Source organism: Dendroctonus ponderosae, unplaced genomic scaffold (assembly GCF_020466585.1).
Source record: "Dendroctonus ponderosae isolate FM_Combo_2020 unplaced genomic scaffold, Dpon_F_20191213v2 Dpon_F_20191213_7, whole genome shotgun sequence".
In the NCBI taxonomy this organism is placed as follows: domain Eukaryota; kingdom Metazoa; phylum Arthropoda; class Insecta; order Coleoptera; family Curculionidae; genus Dendroctonus; species Dendroctonus ponderosae.
In genome coordinates this window covers 207,332-226,593 of record NW_026018916.1, presented here as the reverse complement: position 1 = coordinate 226,593, position 19,262 = coordinate 207,332, and the positions used below count along the sequence as shown (strand labels likewise).

At 36.6% G+C, this 19,262-nt stretch overlaps 1 protein-coding gene across 2 annotated transcripts in view; it reads left to right on the top strand.

Annotated features, from left to right (window-relative positions):
* Positions 1 to 2,563: 2,563 nt before the first annotated feature.
* LOC109546944 (lachesin) overlaps positions 2,564 to 19,262 on the top strand; it is a 143,846-nt gene continuing 127,147 nt past the window's right edge. For both annotated transcript variants that reach the window (XM_048668379.1, XM_048668378.1), the window contains exon 1: positions 2,564 to 2,961. The gene's annotated coding sequence lies outside the window, so the exon portion shown is untranslated. The remainder of the gene's footprint in view (positions 2,962 to 19,262) is intronic.

Below are 19,262 nucleotides of genomic sequence, written 5' to 3'. Positions count from 1 at the left end.
CCGCCCCTGATAATCAAGCCCCAGCAGTTCTACCAAAAATTATTTCATCTTTCCAGTGGGTTTTTTTGTAAATTTGCCCATTTTCAAATCCCGCTAATTGAATCATAAAATAATTGGCGAATAATTTAAGGGACTTAAACATAAACTTCCAATTCGGTTCACATAAATCCCGGCTGGTTGGAGTATTTTTGCAAATTGGTTTTGAAAAGTAGCGTGTTTGCAGAGCTTCGGAATCCAAGCCGATTAATCTAACTCGCGCCGCCATCATCAGACAACACAAACGCAAATAGAGATCAGATTTGTATCGTGGCATATCGGGTAAACATCGCGGAAATGATCTGTTTTGGTTTAATAACGTTTGAGGATTTATTTGCGGGTTTACTGCTACTTTGTGCTGAGTGAGGATAGAAAGCGAAAAATCGTTAAAAATTGGCCGGTTTGGGTCAATTTTCCGGGTGAAACTAACCAATTTCATCACTGAAAAATTAAACTTTAGAGGCGTTTTCGCTCTAACATCTCTGAAGAAACGTCTCGACAAAATTGATCAATCGAAGATTTCCAAGTTGCTTTCGATTCTCGATCAAGATCCACAGTTGTCGACACTGGTTTTTGCTTTTCCATCTCATTATCAAAGCAGAAAATTAGCAAGATTATCCCGCTGGAAAAACAGATACCCGTAAAATTCGCTCAGTGAATCGCGAATAATTTCCTAATGGTCGCCGCTCCATCGCGTCCCGATACAGAGTCGATCTCTATTCTAAATCAGAGTCTATGACGGGATTGTGAGCCGTGTATTCAACCACTTTGCAGTGCATTAGCTGTCAAATCAATTGATAAATTACGCCTGGTTTTTACTCAACTATTTGCCGAGCTCCAAATGTTGAGCATAGAGCCGATAGAGAATCAATTAGAACAGAGCGTTAAGAATTCGAAACCAGTAAAAAGCTAAAAGCGGTCGCTGTTTTTCATGCTCCATGTGTAACTGGATAGTGCTGAAATTGGAATTACGTTCCCCTAAAGTACTTAGCAGTTTCCATGGTCAATTGTCCAACAAAAATCCAGTGGCTGAAGCCAATTATTAAACTCTGTGCGTGAATAGGATCGCGTTCGGTGAGTTCGATTAATTAATACACATTTCCTACCTTGAGGCGAATTGGCTGGATAAATGTTTAATCCATTAGAAGCCCATTGAGAGACGGATATCAACATTGTAATTATACACTGCTTATGATAACAGTAGAAGCAGCTACGGTTATTTGGTTGCCATTACCCTTAGACCGAATTCCGGATTGATTTTCCCGCAAATGAATCGCCCAAAATTCATCCAAAACTCTTAAAAAAAATTACAAAACTTACTAAAATTAACCAAACTTTATCGCGCCTACTGGTTTGGAAAAGGGGGGCCGAATACACATTTCAAATAGGTATAAATCCAAATGATGAATTATATAGAAATTTCACAAGTTAATCTTTCACAGTAAGTGGCTTCTGTCGTAATACATCAAAAGTCGGATGATTTATATGATTTTTTCTTGGGCTTAGTAGCCCCGGAACATTTTCACGGTACATATTTTACATTGCAATCTAAAATTGTTCTCGAACTTTAATGATTTTCGTCCAGATAAATTTCACTACAGGATGGAATCTTTTTCCCAGTAAAACTTGCTCAGTGAATCAAAATTTTCCGACCGTTGGAAAAGGGTTTTATTGTCGATGAAATCGAAACTAGGACACTGTGTATAAATAAAGGTGTAACTGCGAGGGCGAGATGATGTTTTCTCAAAAATTACAAGTTTCAATCAAAGGTTGAAGAGTTTTTTTCAAATATTTTCTGACGCATTTTGGGGAGATTGATCAAAAAATTCACCTAAACACACAAAGGTGGTTGAGAAATTGATCAGTTCGGCGTGATTTCCGTAAAACTTGCTCAAGGAATCGAATTTTCCAACGGGTAATTGCAAGAGCGGGACCAATGTTAGTTGTCTCAAAAATAAGTTTTTTTGAGGATTTTTTTTTCGAAATCTTTGAGGCTATTTTGGAGATACTGATTGGAAAATTCATTCATTAAACACAGAGAGGAGATCAAGAAACCGATTAATTTTGCGTGTTTTTCGTAAAACTTGTTCAGTCAATCGAATTTTCCTACGCTTGAAATAGCGTTTTATTGTCAATTGATCCAAACTAGCACACTGTGTATAAAATTGTCCTTTGGCAACTTTTCTCTCAGACTCACTTTTTTTTCTCTCTAAAACTTGAGGATAATTTTGGGTAGATTTTTTGCGTATTTTCTATCAAAATCACCCAAGAAAAAACCGTTTGAAGCGAGTCATGCGGTAGCAGGTTTTATAAACATTCCGACCACCACATTGGGAAAATTTCACCTGACTTATCTTTATCTGCATGCACTTCTCGTCCTTTTTATGTTCTGGATGCAGCCAGAAGCCTGTAGGGGAAGTAGTTTTCCACTACCCAGCAGTGTCTCACCGCACCGCCACCCGATTTTCCGCCCCTATCTTCTGGAGATCGGCTGGTGGGGGTAGTTTTCCCAGATCCAGCCACCCTTGGTGTAGTATTAATTCGACTGTCGTTCGCTTTACGTCGTCGCGCTTTTCCCGATCGACTCGCTTTTCCGCGTTGCGTTGACGATTTTCCGGTTGAGAGAGATTCAAGCGCGAATTAGGGGTGTATTAGCGAGGTTTCAACCCCTGCTAGGTGTTTGTTTGCCAGCATAATTGCGAATATAAACAAGGTGCAAACAGGCGTCTGATCGTCTACAATTCGTTAACAATTGGTCAACAGCTGCAGTTGGTGAGGGTTGTTTTTTCGGGTTTTTTTGTTGGTGATTCGGATCAGTGAAACATTTGATTTGGTGGTGATCAGTGGCCGACTTGGTTCTTTCCATTTTGACTCCAATGGATATATGGATAGGGCTATGTAGCTTTTAGTCTTCTGGAGTAACTGGTAAGTTTTCCAGTCTTCCAGTGCAGTCTCAGTCGGGTTTTTGGTCCTAAAGCGGTCCGATTAAATTGCATAAAGCAACACTCAATTTTCCAAACAGAAACATAAAATTTGCGACGCTTCTGAAACCCAGACGCCAGGTGAATAATGAAGATTGCTTTAACACCGAAATTAAACGGGTGTGAAAACGAACGCTTGTTTTTTAAAATTGCAGACGTTTTCCTATATTCACTTTGGCATCCTCAGGGCTAATGTGTGGCGATGTCCGGCGGATTCCAAAATAACAATTTTTGAGTTGTCCCTTCACAGTTCAAAAAACGTTTCCTTTTTAATAGCCGACGTTTTGGCAGGTTTACTTTGCCATCATCAGAGCCAGTGCAAAATAATATAAAATAAACGTGGTGAAACATAGGCAAATAAAAAAAGGGCTTTTGCTTACAGGTTTCACAAGCGGGTTGGAATCGGTAGAAAAACAAGCGCCTGCTTTTTTAAAATTGCCGGCGTTTCGGCGTTTATCTGGGCATCCTCAGGGCTAATGCATAGCAATGCGCGTTCTTCAATCAAACCAGCGTATAGTCAGTCCCAAAATATCACAAGAGTCTTTATTTTTCTTCGTTGATAAATTAAACATTCGTTATTAGAATTGGTTGATGTTAATGGAGAAAAATATTTTTTTTTATAAAATCCTAATTTATGTACAGCTCGTCTTTAATTTGCTTCAATTGTGCAGTTCTAACGTTAACTATTAGCGTGATGATGAAAATATGAGGAAAATGAACCGTTTTTCGCCCTCACAATGTTGCTTAGGCATTTCTGGTGCCCGAAAATTACACACACAAATGTAAAATGTAGGAAAAATGGTAGAACTAAATAAAACCTTGGAAAAATTACAGAAACTGCCAACACTCGCCAAAAAATCATCAATAAAAAAACGGCTTTTGTATCTACACCAATTTTAAACGAAACATTTTAACTTTAACCCATATTTTGCCCTAATAAACCGACTTCTGCTTAAAATCATCTAAGAAGCTAAAATATAACAAATACACAAGCCATAAAACCCTTTTGCTCCAATTCATGCAGCACATAATTTTTTTTTCAAGCAAAAATGCCTTCGAAACCACCTGAAATTCTAGCAAAACACATTTGCACACTTATTGATTTCTTCCCCTTTAATACCGAAAAACTGCTCTAAAACAAAAAAACTGTTCGGATACGAAGTGAAAAATTCACATTTCATGTATAAAATGTCCTACTTCAAACCACTTATGATCATTCTGTGGCTGAGAATCGTCAGCGCTATAAAGAGAAGTAAGAAAAGCACTAAAGAGAACGTGAACATTTTAAAAAACAAGTTAAAACTTGGCAAAACGATGAAAATGTCTCCCAGTGAGCGGTGTGCTCATTTTTATTTCGCGACATGCCCGCATGTTTTGCCTAGTAAAAAATATTCAATTTTTGCACGATATGTATTTGGCGTGTTATTGACGAACATGTAGTTTATTCAAATGGTTGAATAAACCCGGACAAAAATCGAATGATTGTTGTTTAAGCGAAACTAACGACTAGGAGGGTTTGATGAATAATGGAAACGTTTAATTCTAACTCCGTTTGGGGGGATTAATATCATCTAACTGAAGGTATTAAAATTCCAGGCTAATTTGAAACAAATTCAGTCGTCTAAATGTTCTATGATTAAAATTGCAAACGTTCCGCAAACTCCCCCGTAATAGTAGTAATTTCTTACTTTCAAAGAGGGCTTAAATCAGTTATAATTTAAATATTTCAGTTATTTTAGCGTGCGAAATTCCGCTCTTTAATTAAATCGCGCAAACCGCTTCCGCAGTCTGAAAAATACCGCAAGACGTATTTAGAACATTTTTTTGGAAGTGCAATTAAAAACCATTTCAAAGCTGGAAATGGGCTGAACAGCGAAAATCCATTTCATTGGCAGATATTGATTTGAAGTTTTGCATTCAACAAACGCAGGGATTATTCTGACAATGTTTAAGCTGGATTAAATTAACGTGCAACCAAAATGTGCGGGTATTTAACTTGGTATTATGAGCTGCGGGTAAAATAAAATTGCACCAAAGGGCCAATGTATGAAGGATAATAAAATTTAAAAAATCAGTCGTTTGTTCAACATTTTCCGGCTCTTTCGCATGAGGCTTAATTATATCAATTCGGTATTAACCATCTATGTTTCGTTTTAATTAAAAAATGTAACACATTTGTACCTAAACCTTAGCATTTAATTAAAACGTGTGCTGACGAGTTGTTCGTGTCAGGGCTCCAATCTGATTTTGAGCGTTGATGGGGCAGCTGGACGTGATGAAATGTTCAGCCCGTTTATCACACGTCCACCAACCTATTCTGCCCAGCTTTATGGAAATTACTTTGCATGGAAAATTGATTTTTTCTGAAAACTTTCCAAGCCAGCAACTTAGCGCGAAGAAACCAATGTATTGATTCCAGGCACATTTGACCTGAAATCGACGATAGTCTGATGAAAGTGCTTTGGATCAAAAACACTTTTTTGGCTRACTGTTTTCGCCTGACGAATTCGCCTGTTTTTTTGTTATTAGTGTAGTTATTATCTGAAAATATAAAACATTCAAACAAAGCTCCCCCTGACAAGGGAGATTTACACAAATTACATCGAGTCAAGTAGGATGAACCGCGCAAAGAAAATTCTTTAAAGGTTTAATACATTTTCTTTAAACTGAGATACCCTGAACGATAAGAAAAACACGTGAAACCTCCTTTCTCGCCTCGAAGATGCTTTAATATTAAATGCTCGGTTATGCGGTGCGCATCAATCATGGTACAAGGCAGCAGTTTTCTTTAAGGGCTTTTAGATTTTCTTCGAGTGCAAAAAAGTGGTTTCTTGCAACTTTAGTACATCTGCAATTTAGTTTTATTAAAACTTTCCATGATATATGACATTTTATCACTTTGCGCACGTATTATTTTTCCTTCGGCTTTTGTTGCTGACGTCTGGCAACTCTTGCTCTCTTCAATTGCAGACGGTTCCTCCTAAAAGCCATCAATGATTCATTTACAGTTGACTGTTGAAATGAAGGAAATTTCACAGGTACGTTTAGTAATTAATTCAGCTACTTACTTAAGCCACTCTCCACCTTTATCAAATTAACGATACACTTGTCGAAAATCCCCAAAGCGTCAACGAATAAATTCCTGCGAGTGCGAGTTATTTTGCAAATTTAAATTAAAACACATAATTCTCGAAGTTTTCATGTTGAGCAGCATGAAATATTTAAAGTTCTCAACGTACGAAACGGGAGATTATTATCATGGATTCTGCCGGCCATTTAAAATCTAGCAACGCTGCATTTGTAAAAAATAAATAAATTTTAAATTGACGATAAATTCTAGTAATTGACGAACTTTGATAAAAGCATTTGAGGAAAACATTGCCGATTTTAAATAACCGTAAAAAACGATCAGTTGCTTTATGATTTACCGAAATTTATGGTAATCATTATGTGTAGACGGTTTGCTCCAATCGTTCCAAAGGGCACCTATAATGTTTGCTGGGGTGTATATTAAAAAGCTGCCTTTTGACCCTCAAGGGAGAGCCATATGTGCTTGAAACAGACCGCATAAAATACTGTTATTTTTACCGAATTTATCAAAGGTTGAATGCAAAAAAATGCTCAACTGAGCCTAAACAGCGAAAGCTTTGTGAATGAAAGTGTCTTAATTGAATTATGCGAAAACAAGCCAGACGAGCTTCATTAACAGGGTTTATTCAGACGAACTAGAGGTTGGGGCCGGTTTGAAAGCAACGAAATTCACCGAAATACAATATTTGAATATCGCCTCAAAAGCAGGTGTCAGCAAAAAAGCTTTTAGAAAACCGACATAGGCATGTGTCGAAGAGTATGCAAATGGGATGGAAAAAAACCATTTAGATAACATATTTCGGTGCCAAATACACCGAAATATTATGTTGTGGCAGACAATTCCGAAGGCAAATTGATCTAGAAAAAATGGGTGATATGATCCGAAAGAATTGAGCTCAAAGTCACAAAACCACACAATTTATAACCGTATTAAATTGGGAAACGTGTCGCTTTTATAGCTTGTGTTCACAAAGAACGATATTCGAGGTTAAAGATCAGTCAATTAAACGGAAAACGTTAAAAAAAAAATTTACCAGTTTCTGTAAATCAACTAGAAATTTCTGGGCTTTTTTTTAGAGATGAAAGTGTTTTAAAAACGGCTCAAGTAGGAGAGGCGGTTTGCTCAGAGCTGCAACCCGAAAGTCCGAAACACTCATCAGTTTGAAAATTTCAGTCGATTTTTTTCCTGATGTTTCGCAGGCAAGTGTGGCGTGCATCCTCAGAGATCGTTTGCTCAACAGCTTATACTGAACAGATTTCCATCGCGAGTTTTTCGCACTTTTCGCCTCCGTCAAAAATGGTTTAAGATTCAATCAATTGTCCGGGAAACTTCCAACAACCGGATTTCAGCGCGAATTTATGTAAATACCATTTTTTTGAGAGACTGGTGAATTGCTCAAGCTTTTAGGAACTCGTAGAAAATAGTTTTTTCCTGACGTTTAGCCAGCACTAGTGACTCGCATCTTCAGTGGCTAAGGGCAGCAGCAAAGCTCGAACAATTCACAAGTTTGATGATTTGAGTTGACTTTTTCTTGAAATTTTGCAGGCAACTTTGGCATGCAGAGATGGTTTTCTCAAAAGCTTATACTGAGGATATTTTTATAATATTTTTTTTTGATTCTGGTGGTAGAATAAACCACATCTGAAGATGTGGGCAACTGGTGCTTGTAAAACGCTATGAAAACTATTTTTCCCGACATCCAAAAAGCTCCAAAAACTCACAGCTCGATAATTCGTCAGTCCATTCAAAACTTTCGAGTGAAACTCATCTGAGCATGAAAGTGACTAGTGCTTACGAAACGTCCGGAACAATTTTTCCACAATGACCCACAGGTTCGACAAACTCACCTGTTTTACGGTAGAAATATTCCTAACAAACACAGTTAGAATTGGGGCTTTTAAGACGTCGAGCCCTCCTCACTAAGCGGATTACATGCTTTTTAATCCTCTGGATGCATTTTGAAAGTTTATGCGCCATTAAAAATCCACGTTAAAAATTTCATTTTTCTTAGCAGATTTGTGGGGCGTTCATAATGTTGTTGACTCTGAAAATTCATTTTTTTCACATTTTCCTGTCCTGGATGAGTCCAGATGGTTTTACAATGAATGTAAATCTGCAGGATAATTTCTTCACTACTGGAATATTAAAATTCTCAAATCGACTAAGAAAGTATTGGAAATATCAGCGTTTCTCCGTTAGCACTTTCCATAAGTTGTTAATTTTTCCACTGGTTAGATCCTTTGAAGTTTCGAAAGCAAGAAGTTCCACCAAAGTTTTTGTAATTTTATGGAAAACGAGACTCCTTAATGCTACTTTTATATTCTCGCGAGCGCACTACATGACAAAGACCAGTAAATCTCGGCCAATATTAACTTTAAGTGTGAAAAGCTTAAAGGTGTTCTTCTCCAAAGTATACATAATTTCCCCATTGCACTGCACGAGTTTCGTGACTGGATTCGAGCAGAGGCGCCCGAACAAATCCGATGAGTTAATATTTTTAATTACACAAACGGTCTCTTAACTACATTACCGTGGATGTCTTCAGCATCGATTGAAAGAGGAGTAGATTGTAATTAATTTAGCCCCGGAATAAATTCGCAAACAACCACAGGTTCTCTTATTGGAGCTTCCCAATACAATATCTCTCTCCCATGTGGCTTTGATGTCGGGAACAATAGAAATCAATTTAGCATAGATTTGTTTGAGGCAAGTGAAATTAATCAGGTTGGTTTTGAATTTAATTATATGGCAGGTGTATGGAGGATGGCTCAACTTGGCAGGCACGTTAATCTCATCATTGGTTACTATTGTGTGATCGATTAATGCGATTATGATTTTGAGTTCAATAGGACTTTGTCTGCTTCCTCAGTCGAGATTCCAATGCTCAAGAACTTCGAATTGAATAGAGTAGTGTGCAATTTCGTACTTTCTCACTTAGCACAATGGAACTGCTCTGAAGCTATTCGTTCAATCGAAACAGATTTTCGCATCCATTGCTTGAAACTGGTCAGTTTCGGGCTTTAGGCCGTCGTGAAAGTTAATTTAATCCACACGTTTTGGAAGCACGCGTTGGTTGCATCTTCAGAGAATGCAAGCCAGTCGTGACTGTCCAGAAAAAATATTTTTGCTACCAAAAATCAAAATTTAACAACCGTGTTTTTCTAACACCGCGCAAAATTGGCAGAAAAGTTGATTAATTCGACTGTGAAGAGTCCGTCGTGTTTCTTAATAAGCTCGTTTCATTATCCTCCTCTTTCTGTTGAAAATTATTATGTAGAGTTCGAGGTATTCTGATAGACTTGCATTTTTTTCCAAAATCGACCTCTTACCCTTAGGAAAAAATCCTTTATTGCTTGAAACTGTTGAGTTTACGGGCTTTTGGACGTCGCAACAATGAATTTTAGCCTGACGTTTCGCATGCACAAGCCAGGCGAGTTTGCAGAACGCCGTGAAAAAAATATTTTAAAACTCGACACCTTAAACTTTTCGTTCGTTTTTCCGAAGTTTTCCGTTAACACGGCACTTGAACGAATTGAGGCGTATCAGAAACGGATTTTTCTGCTAAAATGAATTCAACATCTCTTTCGTCGCAGTATGATCCTTTGGGGCAACTTGTCTCGCCCAAGCCGGTGTATTTTTGCGATTTGACAGACGCGAAATTTAGATATAGTTCCCTTGGGGTTGTGAGACGATTTTTTATTTTTATTAACGTTCCCGGAAATATTCTACTGCATACGCGAATATATGGGGAATTTCAATTATTTTATTTCGAGCGATTTAGTGCCGTTTGGGCGCGATTTATTTTTAAAACAGAAAACCAGAGGATATTTGCCGGGGTTTTAATGTTGACTCGGCAGCTGTTTGCAAGAAACTTGTTATTACCTCGCGAGTGTAATGCGAATTAATTTTTGAAACACACCTGTGAATAATCAATCTCAATTCTTTGCCGTTGATTTTCGTTAATTTTAAATTTTGTTTAGCAGTCTAAAAGTGATACTTTCTCCTGAAAATTTGCGTAAAGCAGGTATATATTTCCCCTGTTCAGACTCCGATGGGCAACCTAAATACACCTTGCGATCTTCGGATCAATTACGAAGATAATCAAACTTGAGGAAAAAGGCAAACTAATTTTCAAAAGAATTTATGAGAAATCGGATTCTTGGTATAACCGCGCGCTATCAAACTTGCGGAATTATGCCGAGTAAGTTGTCTCTGCGAGGGCGAAGAAAAACAAATATTCTAAAGTTGAATTGATCTGGCTGAAGGAAAACCGAGAAAAAGCTAATTAGCAATTTAAGTCTCGTCTTTTAATAAAACTCCTTTTTGCGAAGAAAATGGCCCTGACAGAAGACATCTAATAAATATGTATTTAAATAGTTAATGATGTTTTAGCGGTTAATTTGAAAAATAGATTGTTTTTTCTAATTGGATTTTACTATCGGAATATTTAATGAAGGGACAGTGAACTCATAGATCCACCAGCTGCGCAAGTGAAACGGAAGTGTAAATAAATGAGTGAATATCAAATGAAGCACTGCGGTTCATAGATTGAGTTTCCAACATTTCGCCCTTTTCCATCTGTGGTCAATTTTTGGGAGAAAAATTTGCTGCAGTGAAACAGGTGCTGTGCCCCAAATACCTTAGAATGTAAAAAAATGTGTGAGTTGTGCCGGCTTTGTTAGGCACGACACTGGATAAAATTGCTCAAAATGTGTTGATTTCTTTGAATTTCTTCGCATTTCGCCTCAAAATTGCTGCATTATCCTGAATTCAGTGGTGTTTCTCGAATAGAAAATCTAGGATTTTTAAATCCAGGTTTTTTATCGGCATTTTATCAAGAGGAGTTTTTTGGATAAGAACCAATTTTTAAGAGAACAGAAAATTACATTTTAATCGATAATAAAATTTATTTTCGAAAGTTTCTATTAAAAAGCCTTCGGTGTGCACAACATACATACCAAAAAAGTTGCTTTCTTTAATAAAAATCAGCTTCAAAGTCCGAAATTTTTGTAAAAACAGTTGCTGGAGGCTCTATAGTTATAGTTATCATCTTAAGCTGATTGAGAAATAACTTAGCATCATAAATTAGTATTTGAAACGTTTCCATTACAAGTCTTTGCAGGTGGACAAAATACCTTCTAAATTTTAAGCAAGATTCTAATATTTCGGGAAAAAATGCTAGGAGAATGCGGTCAAAGGCTTTTGCTTTCTCTAACGATCCTTGATTCGAGCCGCTGTAAAAACTCGTTCCGACTTCTTCGTCGAGGTGCGACCTCCTGGGGCGACTTTTCTCGCTTGTTGTTGTTTATTTCCGGGATTTGACAGGCACGAAATTGAGACACAGCCTCAACGGGCACGAGAAACACGGGATGCCTCGTTAGCTAACGTCTTCCAGGCCCGATAAGTAAAACTTATAACACTTGCTCTCACTGTGTCTAGATCAACATGGAAACCGTCTCGGTAAGCTAATATTTCCCGTGTTGGGAGGATTAATATCGTGGAAAGTTTGTCATTTTGAAGACAAGCGATATATGAAAAACCGCACTGCTGCCTAATAAGCACGTTCTCGATCTGATGCAAATGTTGAATTGGTGTGTTTCTCGGGTTTCTCCGTGATCGAGTCCGATAAACTCACCAGTTCCATTGATCTATGTTGAATTTTTGAAGGAACACTCAAACTCAAATCGCGAATCACTGCTGTCCATTCGTTAAATAAATTACTTAAAAAGGCACTATAGTTAACATAGGCTTTTATACGATTTGGCTCGATAAAAAAACAGTTTTAGCTCGAAGGTACACGCAAGAATCACATTAGCTGCTGGTCCAAAATTATGTTGCCCATTTTTATTTGCTTTATCCAAACGATCTTTATTGTCGGTTCTTGTTAAATAAGAACAGGTTGAGCCTAACGGCCCGACTATTAATTGAGCTGTTTTAACTTAGTCGGCGGCTAATTTCTGGCCTGGATTAATAAAATTACACATAAATTTAGCGGTGAGCAAAGCACGGTTCAGACCAGGACTTAGATAGTTTTGGTCTTTGTCTTACAAAACAGTCTTCAATTATGGCAAGTCTGCTTTTACATCAGCGAAAAATTCACTCTTTTATAGAATGAGCATAAACACATAATTTTTCTCATTCACTTAAATGACAATTTCAAGATCGTTGAAGTTAAAAAATATAAGAACAAATATTCGCAACAACTGCCCCCCGATTTAGGTCACCTAGAAGAAAAAAAAAGTGAACCGTTGGCATGTTAAGCGTTTAAAACGCAACAATTTTCGTATCATATTTAAGGCCTACAAGTGCAGATTTAGTCCAAGTCTTGCTCGCCACTACATAAATCCAACAAACCATCCTTGGAAACAAAATCTTCAAAAATCAATAATTAAACTGATTCAATTAGTTTATTTCTGCCCATGAAACGCGGGTGCTTTCCTCCAATGAAACCTTTTACAGCAATCCAATAAATGCAAACCTTAAATTCCCTGATTACACAATATGGAAATATCCGCAAGTAAAAGATACAAAATAAGCTCAATTTCAGCAAGTTGCTCCTTGTATGCACCGCACAGCTCCCGAATAGTTGTATCTTAGTCCAAAGTTTGTTTGGAATCGATTTTGACAGCACTAGATTTTTATTGTTATGTGGAAAGTTTGTTTTGAATTCGAATGAGGAAATGAGATCCATTTTGCTTGGGGATCTTTGCAACCATGGCCGGTTCCGAACAAGGGCTAAAGGCACGATTTAACATTAAAATGCCCGGCTAAGTGTCGGGTTGCGTCTATGATCTAAGAAGTTTCTCTTGGCTGAGTGTTGGAGATAGGAAGTTAGTTGAAACTGGGACTTTTCCCGATGAAATCGCATCTGGTTTTCCAAGCGAGGGTTCAATTGTTCCAGCTGCGCCACTGACTTTTTATCCACTTGTTTCTTTATTTCCTTAGTTCTTCCGAATATTGAACAATTACGAACTCGGGCATTCGACGTTTGCTCGAAGCACGGGTTAGACTCTTAATATTACCTGGGAGTTCTCCTTAAAACTGCATCAGATTAAATTATTTGAGATTTGTATTTGCTCGGATTTCCCGATTTCCATATTCACTGCGGGCTTTTCAATTGAACTCAACGCTTTTGAGCGAACTCCCTTTTGTATGAAGAATAACATTATGCCATAAGTAATTAATAATAAGCCAATTATGGGCATGGAAAATGCTGAAACAATATCGATAATTCGCAAATATTATTCTATTAAAAGCCCCAGCCTTAAATGAAATTCATTTTAAATTGATTAACAGTATAATGGATATGCCAAAGGAATATGCGACGTTAATGGGATACATAAATTTGCACTTTTGTGTGCAATAAATTTAATTAATGGCCGTACGGTGACTTTCCAACAATTAGGGCAGTTGGTTTTCTAATTTTAAAAACCTTTTTAAATTTACGATTAATTAATGGACTGCTAATTTAAGACGCTTCGAGTGCTCTCAAATAATCGAACCGGAGGAAAATGGTGTGAAAACTTACATGATAAATAACACGCGTCCTATCAGTCCATTTGCATCATACGTCATGAAGATTATCTTTTCTGGTGTTTCACACAAGGAAAATGTGTCAGATGACACGAAAGATAAAAGAGGACTCGCAATTCACGCTGCTATTTTTATGTTATAACTTAAGCCCTTGCCGGAACGGTGTGAAAATACTGCTCGAATAATATTTTCTTCGCGTTCTGCGGGTGCATTTTTAAGCACACGTTTTAATTGAAAAGCTTTCAACGTTTGCATAAATTATAACAACCAAATGGCGATGCTGTTTCTCCTCTAAAAACTGAGATCATTAATTGAACAGTGAGCACAGTGGCAATTCAATAATGTGCCTTCAATTGGAATGGATTTTCCAAAATTTCATTCAACGTTTCTGCATGCGTTTTCCATGTTTACAAAAAAGCGAAAAGTCTCACATAACCGGACGGATAAGCAGTTTTATTTGCCCTTGTTGGCGCTGCTTTTGACGAAATTCCTGGACCAAATAGCAGCAGTTCTCTGTGCAAACCTTTGTTAGGAAAAAATGTCATCCGGCAGCAAATAGAAAAGGCCAAAAACAGCTAAAGCGGTGTGGTTAAATCAGGAGTCGGATTTTTTCCACAAATGGTTTTTTCAACTTTGGAAGAGTTTTCATTGAAAGGGAAAGTTTCAAGTAAAAGCACAAGTTAGGACTCATCAGTCAATCAATTTTCTACATGAGTCAAACTCTAAAAGCGGTTTTCAAGTTTTCACTTTTAGTTCCAAGCTTAAGATTCTAATAACTTATATTTTTGCTCTCCGTTTATTATTTATTATCTTTTTATTACATTCCCCTTCACATAGACTAAATGTTCCTGTTTCTTCTTGATCGCGTCCTTTGCGAGTTTCCCACTGACTTTTTTGCCAGTTTTGTTCGTTACTTAGGTTGGTTAATTTGTTTGTACAGTTCTAAGGTTTGCCGTCTTCTTTGCTTTCGTATTTTATGAACATGGCTTTCGTTTTTGATAAATTATCATTAATACATAATATCGTTATATTTATATGTTTCTTTCACAAGATTTGAGCAGCCATCAACTTTCTTTACAAATTTGAATTTTTTTCATTCAGTACTTCTTTGGCTCTGTGAAAAAATATTTGTTGTCCAGCTTAAGGCTTTTGTCTTTCGAATTTGGATTTTGAAAAACTCTAACAAATAGTTAACATAATTTATAATAAAATTTATATAAAATTTATGATGATTAATTACTATTCAACGTTTGAATGTCGAAATCAAATACACCGCCCACCGAAATAAATCTTTACCAACTTTATCACTTTCCTATGATTCATGATCCTTGGAAAAGTATTAGTGAAGTTAAATATTTACGGAAAGAACACACTGAGTGTATTTGCCAGTTTTAATGGAATAATTTTCATTATTTTGTTGATCTTGGAAGTTCAATTTATAGTTGTGTTGCTGTACGCAAACTAGTAGAAATTAATCGGCTTTGACAATGTAATTATCCAAAGTAAAGGTATGTTGGCTCTGTTGATGGTAATTACTTCGCAAAGCAAATTTTGAGTAATTTGGATTGAGACTCTGCCGTAGTTAAATTCTGTTGCTTGCAAACTTAGTTAGTTGCTTGATCTGCGTTTTTTCGTAGCTGTAAATGTCGAAGTGAAGATCCAGTCAAAGACTCTACTGAAATCGATGAAAATACGCGACTGCGAGCAGCACATAATGTCTAAACTAAGTGAAACTATCCAACATCGGTTACAGAGATTGAAAAGGAAATTCGAATTTGCCGTGAAAAATGACCTGGGAAATGAGTAAAAAGGAATTTCAGATAAATAGCCCAAAGTACACCATCGGCACTTTTCTTCATGTTCATTTATTCTCGGATTGCCAGCCACTAAACCAGGATAAGTAATGAAACGTGTACAGCCGTTACTTATTCATCATTTACCATTTTTCTGGAATAAGAATTAAATCACCGTGAATCGATTTTCACTTATCTTCAAAATGCCGTCACAAGTAGATGCTGCCACAGTTTATTTGTTCTTCGTTCACTTGCAGCCAGAATTTACGGGACACGAATTTATACCTGGCCAGCTTTTAGGGAATTTAGAAATTTATGTGCTCGAGATAAGGTTTTCTTGTTTTAATGCATTATTCTTTGAGGTATCCTATTTTCGGTGCAGTATATTGCATTTAGCGTATGAGGAAGCCAGAACAGGAGTTGGGTATTTGTGTTTCGAAAAATTCCGTCCGTTCAGTTGAAACTTGCTTCCATTTTGTGTTTCAGTGACTACGGAAAAGTGCCAAGCATGAATATACAATTTCAAAATTTTTCTGGATGTCATTGAATCATGTGAGAAACTTTGCAAGCCTCGTCAACAACAGAAAAACATTGTTTTTTTGCGACAAAAATCGTTCCTGATTTGTGAAGAATTATGTTTCAGCGTAGTTTCAGATATGAAACATCGCGAATATACACAAAACAAACAGTGATCAAACTTCTAAAATACGAGCTTGACCAAGAGCGACCCAAACCGGATATCAATTTGCTTTTAGTTTAATTTAGCCCAACAATATTGACCCGCGCTTATCCCAGCTTGAATATAAGCGATGTTTTGGCCATAACTAACAGAAAATCTTCCGGAAATTGACACTTGAGCAAGAACACGGAAAATATAACCGTTCTCTTGAGAGCTCACATTTCCCTGTTGTTGCTCAATTTTTAGGAGAACGAGACGGTTCGAAAACATTTTTAAATCGACATATGTCGAGCAAACCTGTTCGTTTCCACGCAATGGAAGGTCTGATGTCTGCAAGATATATCTATTATTATTCCCAAAAGTTATCCAACGTTGGGAGCAAAACTCAAATAACTCATGAATAAAATCTAAACTTTTTATTTCGGCGCTTCAAATATTCCGTATCTGTGACTTGAATGTGAATGAAAAATCGGATTTGTCAGCCACCCAAATAAAAACCAGTGGAAATAACAAAGTATTGAGTGAATAATCAGTCGGCTGATGCTGGAAAATAATCGAATTTATCTGTCCTGTCAGCGGGATTAAAATGTATGTTTTTTCGCAAGAAATTGCAATTTACTGTCTGTAGCCTTGAATCTACATTGTTGAAAAACGGGCTGAACAGATTGTTGAGAAAGTTAGCTAATCGAAAACGGTGCATCTTCAGTATATCGTGTAACCGTGTTTATAGATAAATTGGAAGCGTCGACTTCCAATTATAAAAGAAAAATAATGGAGCCTTAGTGCTGTTCCAGTTCCCTTTTAATAGGGTGTTGTTAAAATGTTATGTGATAAATGAACAGTGTTTGTTTTTTTGGGCGCCTGTGCTCCTAAATTTAATTTGATGAAAACGCCTCTCGTTTTTGTTACCGTTGGGCCTGTAGACCTGACATCTAATATTGGGGCACACAATCGGTTCACGTAAAACTAAACGCATACTCAAGTGTATTTAAATATAAACTAATTTCGCATAAATAACAAAAAGTATTCAGAGCTAATTAATTGGGCGTCTTCAATCCTTACTGAAGTGTATGCAAATGTTTGAAACAACTATAATTGTACTGATTATACGTAAATTATTAATTCTACAATACCATCGAGTCAGTAACAAGCAGGAGGTAATTAATAGTAATTGTTAACGTATCAATAATATAGCGTTTTGCTGAATGCTATATAATAATAACTACAAATATGGAATTACGGAATTATTGTATATTAACTTGCAATTGCATTTTGATACTGTTAGCAGCAAAAGACATTTTGTATATAATTTGGTTAACAAATGGAACAGCGAATTTCAGCTGTTATTTACTGGGTCCGTTAATTGGAAATCCAGCATGGATTTGTATTTTGAAAGCATATGCAGACAAAGTGGCTTGAAAGGAAAACTTATTGGCTCAAATTGTTCGTTGACAGCATTTATAAAATTTCTTTGGTCATACGCCATTAAATTATGGAATAAAAATACTTATGTTCAAATAACTTTTCAAAGTCACGTTATTAGTTACCAATTGGTTTCCTTTTTACACGTGATTAATTTCTGCAAATATTTATAGTTTTCCAAAAATTCAATTCTAGAATTTCAAACTTTCGAAGTTTTTCCGGTGTGCTTCTGAATTTTTTTTAGATACTCTTGACGCCTGATAAGAAACTCATTATTTGCTGGGCTGTGATTGAAATAATTTTCCTGACGTTTCGCAGGCACGAGTTATTTGCATTTTCGGAGGGTGAAAATGGGTGATTAATTTCTGCACTTTTTTTGATCTAGTTATTTTATAGGTTTTTATAAAATATGTGTCATACGCCATTAGATTATGAAATAAAAATGTATTCGTTCCTTAGGGACATAATTTGCACAAAGCAAATATAAGACACGTGATTAAATTTAGAATTTTTACAAAAAATAGTAAAATTTGTGTCATGCGCCAGCAGGTTATGAAACATTTTGAGCTCAAAGGAAAATGTATGTTCTGCTGTGTGTGACAGTTTGATAGAAAACGTATTGCCTGAATTTCAAATTTACATTTTTCCTCTCGCATGCTCGTAATCGAATATTCATTTATTAAGCCATCCCTAAATTTTCTTGGTTATTTTCCTACATGAGAATCTTTTATAAACCATTGAAATTCATATTCGGATAATGCCCATATATCAAACGCGGACCGAGTGCTTTTATAGTTTTAAAGAAGAATTATGTCAAGTATTAGAAATTTAAATATCGGTTTAACATAAAGGACATGCCGCGCTCTGGCGTTCTTTACATATTTTATTCCTCTGACCGTATAATACTGTGGTCAAATTGAATAAGCTCTCTTATTTGAAGTGAAACATGGATTTATTGTTTTCAGTAGATTCGGGTCTTTAATTGTCTCAGCTCCTGAGAGCGGATCCATTTTTCTTTTAATTTATTCGGCTGTTCGAAAATTGCTTGGATTTATCCTAAAAGCAGGAAACGATATATAACGCAACCATGAAATGTTAAACTGGAAAGACAAACTTTGTGTTGCACGTATTGCAATCTAATGTCATTCTGCTCGCATGGCTTTTCGCGTTCCTCCTTTCAATGCCAGTTGTTAAATCCGCTATTCGAAGCACTGAAAAAAGTCATAAATGTTCGTTTGCTTTCGGCAGCGTTTTCTTCATTTTTCCTGTTCCAATGGATTGGTTTCAAATACATTCTGTTCGGTATTGGGGAAAGGAAATAAAATGTTACAAGGTTTACATCAGCCGGATTACTTGAGAAGTAATAATGTGTTTCGTCGGCAATTTTTTTTCGAGACGTGAAACATTAAACAGGAAAAAATGCAATTTAAACTTTCAGGGTTGGGCAGAGTATGGAAAATGTCCCAAAGTGAAGTTGTGGGTCTGAAAACATTTAGTGTGATAAATTCGCACTTCCAAACAGTCGACAGGTCACGAACATAAAAATGCCCTCTTGGGGTAACTGTAAGTTTTTTTAATAAAACTTTCCGACAAGTTTTTTTCCGGCCAATCGCATTGCGGTTTGCACAAATTTTCCCAGCAAAATCAATGGTCACATTACAGGAATTCTACTAAATATTACAAACTTCCTTTGTATTAATAGTGTGTAAGATTCATTGAATCAAAGA